The 4,584-nt window shown below is 43.0% G+C and overlaps 1 pseudogene; it reads right to left on the bottom strand.

Moving 5' to 3' along the window:
• Window positions 1-768: 768 nt before the first annotated feature.
• Window positions 769-887, bottom strand: LOC134970434 (5S ribosomal RNA; annotated as a pseudogene).
• Between the last annotated feature and the right edge of the window lie 3,697 nt (window positions 888-4,584).

Raw genomic sequence — 4,584 nt, 5'->3', positions numbered from 1 at the left:
AGTACGAGGAAAGGATTTTGTTAATCCAAGGGCAAGATTCATACCATATTGGGTTTGAGATCTGCACTGGAACAGATTGTACATTATTTGATAAGAAATATATAATACTAATGAAATTTCTAATTGCTGTTTAAACCAACATAAAGCTGCCAATTTCGCCTCAAAAGGCTTTAAGGACAGAACAACGGTTGGTGGTGCTCCCGGACATTTTTAGCAGAAAGAGCTAATACGGGTGGTTTTGCAAAGAGGCAAAAGAAAAGAGCTGTTTGATATGTCTCTCTGGGGCACACTTTTTAAATTGATTGAATGACAAGGTTATGTAACGATGGAGTGTATATAAAGCATTAAAACGTAACTTTTATTTCTACAGACGAAAAAGTTTAATTAATTATATGAAAAAAACCTTGCTGTGTGAAACAGCAAAGTAGGTTAAAACAAGTATTAAATAGCATATAAAAAAGACGATATAGTAATGATATGTCACTCGCCTATTGAAAATAGGTGACAGAAAATTTGTCTGTACACCCTCTGGATTCTAGGCGAGTATTATTGTTAGACATATGTCCACTGCGAAAATGAAAGTTCTTGTTATCTCTATGAGTTTATGATTGAAAATACGCATGTATATCTCATATAAGAGACACAAGAAGGAGAAACCGGCTTTTTAATTACCAGGACTCCTTTTGAAATGATCAACTGTACTGCGTGTTCTGCAGTATTAACTGACAAGTAGGTTCTGCTGGTCAATGAAAGGTATGTACCTTGAAAGGACTACAGTACCCAGTATTCCCAGAGGGTCACCCTTTCTGGTACTGACCGGGCCCAATGCTGCTTGGCTTCCAAGATCAGACGAGATCGGGCAGATCCAGCATGGTATGACTGTAGAAGATGTGGTAAATACCTCTCAGCATGGAGAATGGCTGATATTTGAGGCAAAATACAATTCCATGAAAAATTATTATTGAATTGACAGTCGCCAATTGATATTGGCCAATTGATGGCCCAAGGAGGACCAAGATGTGGAGGGATTATTCACTGACTAAATCCTCCACGTTATGTTTATAGTAGAAGGCACATGCAGGAGTCGCCTCAAGCTAATTAAATGAGGCAATTGAAATGCTGATATGACAGGGGTTAATTGATTTGATAGAATGCTAATAAACAATCATATGGAATAAACAATCATGCAGGATATCATACGCTGAATCTTATATCAGGATTGACAGGAGCTGTCTAGGCAGTACCCTGTTTCATTATAACAAAAATGTGGTTGTGTATAAAGAGTTTCCACAGAGTTGCTAGATATGAAATGGATATTGCTTTTTGTAGCTTTGTCACAACACCCCTAATATGCACTGCTGAGGCTTCAGAGGCAGCTGACTGTTCATACATACATTGTTGCAAAAAAGGTGTCTGGGCAGCTCTGTGTCCAAATGAAGACAGATACAATTGTTTTAAACACACCACATAGGTTGCAAAAACCGGCTGCCTTCTAACACTGCAAGATGCAATTGGTTGTCACAGTGACACAATGCAAACAAATGTGTTTGTTTTATAATAAACCACATAGGCTGCAAGAAGCTGCAAGTTTCTATCAAATGATTGCCTCATTAATTTGTCACAATAACGGATTACTAAGAAAAGTGCAGAAACGCTGACTCTGGTCTCAACATAAAATCTTTTGAGAGCTTCAGATTTAGAATCAGCACAAAACAATGTAAAGACAGCTGATTAAGTTATGTTGCTTAAAGTAACCAATTATTTTTAACAAATGATCAAAATGATTGTCGCAATTAGTCACAATAACCAATTGCTGAGAAAGCTACAGAGATACTGACTCTAGTCCAGAGCCGGCGCTTCCATTAGGCAGCTTTAGGCAGCTGCCTAGAGCGCCGGCCACCAGAGGGCGCCCCCCACAAGAGTGAAACTTGTTTCTGAAGGAGACAGATCCTTCATATGATGGTGGGGACAGCTGCAGCAGGTCCTACCAGAGACAGTCTCTGCTTACCAACGCCCTCGGGAGCCTGGACTAACCACTTGTGCGTTGTGTTGTGCTCTTACTGTACACTGCCAGCGCGTCAGCTGCCATCCCCTGCTGTTTCCTTCTTTCTCTTCACTCGCTCCCAGTCAGGCACTGTAGCTCCGCCCCCTAGATGAGACAGACGAGGAGCTGCTGTCATGTGCTGTGACAAGCAGCACGCTGAGACTAGAGTGAGAGAGGCTGTGTCCTGTTTGGTGGTAGGTAAGTAAGTAGCCTAATGTTCTGTGTTCCTATGTAAACACCCAAAAGTGCAGCATCTATAATTATATACAGTACTTTTATTTCCTGAGTTTAGCTAACACGTGTGCCACTCTCAGCACTCTGCTACTGCAGTGCTGGAGGCTTAGTGCTCCCACCCAAACACAAAGTGTGCATAACACATGGGGCAGGTAGGGATCTGGAGAGTAGAAGGAATGGAACACATGTTGGTCCCTGCATCTTTACTACTGTACATCCCTACTGCTGAAACTACATACAGTATGTGTCTTCTTCCAGTAGTTTTTAAGAGGTCGTGATGAAAGGACTCTCAGCCCTCCTAAAGTGTCAGCCTCAGCTATGCAATATGCTGTATCATACTGTACATTAATGCTGTATTGTAATGTTTGAAAAACATTTTTTTTATTATTATTACTAATTCTCTGAGTGCTGATTTTGTTCTCCGTAACACTAACGTGGTATATTACATCTGCACCTTTATGCTGTATTGACTTTGCTGTGGAGCTACCAGGCGAAGTATAATATAGTGCTATCTCCACCTACGCCTTCCACATCATTGTGGCAGCATGTTGCTTGTTCCCTTCTGGGACTGGGAGCAGAAGCGAGATTGTCACCGGGTGACAGGAGGACCTGTGTGTGTGTCATGTAACCTCCTCTGAGTAATGTGCGGATGTCACAGATTACTCAGTGTGCTCCAGTAAAGGTCGGCCTTGCTGGCGGAGGAAAGTATATTGGCTCCAGCAGCAAAATGTTCATGGGCATATAGGAGATTGAAGGGTCTGTGGAGGGGTCTGATAACACATAAGGAGCATGTGGAGAGCTGTGATGACACATAATAGTGTTCACGCTAGGCTGTTAAAAGGGCAAAATGCGCCACACCCCATTACCAGCGCCCTGCTAAAACAGCCTGATTGCTGCCGCCGCATACGCACAGCATCTATTCACATAAAAGGGAGATTTGGGGGGAAGCCTAGCATCTCCATAGGTGCTGGGCATGCCCCTATTAATGAAGCAGTCAGCTGGGGCACGCCCCCATTAGTGGCGTTGAGGGGGCTGCACCTCCACAAATAGTGACGCCACCAGCCGTGCCCCCATTTTGGGCCTATGCGCACTGCCTCGGCACCTCTGCGCCCTGCCCTGCCCGCATTCTAGCTGGAACACTACATAAGTGGCATGTGGAGGGGTCTGATGACACATACTATAAGAGCTGTGTTAAGTGCTATGGTGACACCAGCGGCATTTGGAGTGTAATGACACGTGGCATACGAATGGGTCCGATGACATAAATGGTACAAGTAGAGCAGTCTGATTACATAAATAGAGCAGACAGTGGCATCTGATGGCTCTCACCATTAAAATCCATTCTGAATGCAGCTGCAAGGTTAATATTCCTCGCCAGACGTTCATTGTCTGCAGATCCACTCTGTCAGTCCCTCCATTGGCTACCGGTATTCTACCGCATTCAATATAAAATACTTTTACTCACACACAAGGCTATTAACCATAATACACCAAAGTACATCTCTTCGCTTATCTCAAAATATCTCCCAACCCACCCTCTTCGCTCTTCCCAAGATCTACGTCTCTCATCCACACTCATTACTTGCTCCCATGCACGATTACAGGACTTTCTTCAGGCTGCACCCACTCTGTGGAATACCCTACCACATACAATAAGACTTGTCTAGTCTCCAAACCTTCAAGCGTTCCCTGAAATCTCACCTATTCAGACAAGCATATCAAATTCCGGAACCACTCGCATTACCTTCATAGCTCTACTATCCAATTATATCCCCACAGTACAGTCCACACTCCCCACAGTACAGTCCACACACATCCCCCACATATTTTCTTTCTTCACTCTCCCTTCCTCCTGACCCTGGTTCATTTCTGCTGTGATGTGATATCATGCAGCCCACCAAGAACCTTTACAATCTGGTGGACAAATATGCAATAGATAGGCATGTATACACAAGGATAGGTGCTATTTCCCTATAGATTGTAAGCTTGCGAACAGGTCCCTTCTACCTCTATGACTTTGTTTTTACCCAGTTTTGTCTTCTAATTGTGTCCAGTTGTAAAACGCAGCGGAATTTGCTGCTCTATATAAGAAACTGTTAATAAATAAATAAATATAAAGGTGTATGCAAAGGCCTGAAATTTTAGAAAAGAAATGGCTATACTGTAACTGTGGTTTTTATGCAATCACCCCCTCCAGAAATCTGTAATTGCAATAATGGTAACCCTAATTGCAGCTATAATACAGTGTGATTAGTGATGGGGTCCAAGGAACCTTTATGCACCTCTACACCTGTGTCTCTCACAGC

This window comes from Pseudophryne corroboree, chromosome 11 (genome assembly GCF_028390025.1).
Source record: "Pseudophryne corroboree isolate aPseCor3 chromosome 11, aPseCor3.hap2, whole genome shotgun sequence".
NCBI classification, from domain to species: domain Eukaryota; kingdom Metazoa; phylum Chordata; class Amphibia; order Anura; family Myobatrachidae; genus Pseudophryne; species Pseudophryne corroboree.
Note: the sequence above shows the minus strand (reverse complement) of the source record. Positions and strands in the feature narration are given on the sequence as shown.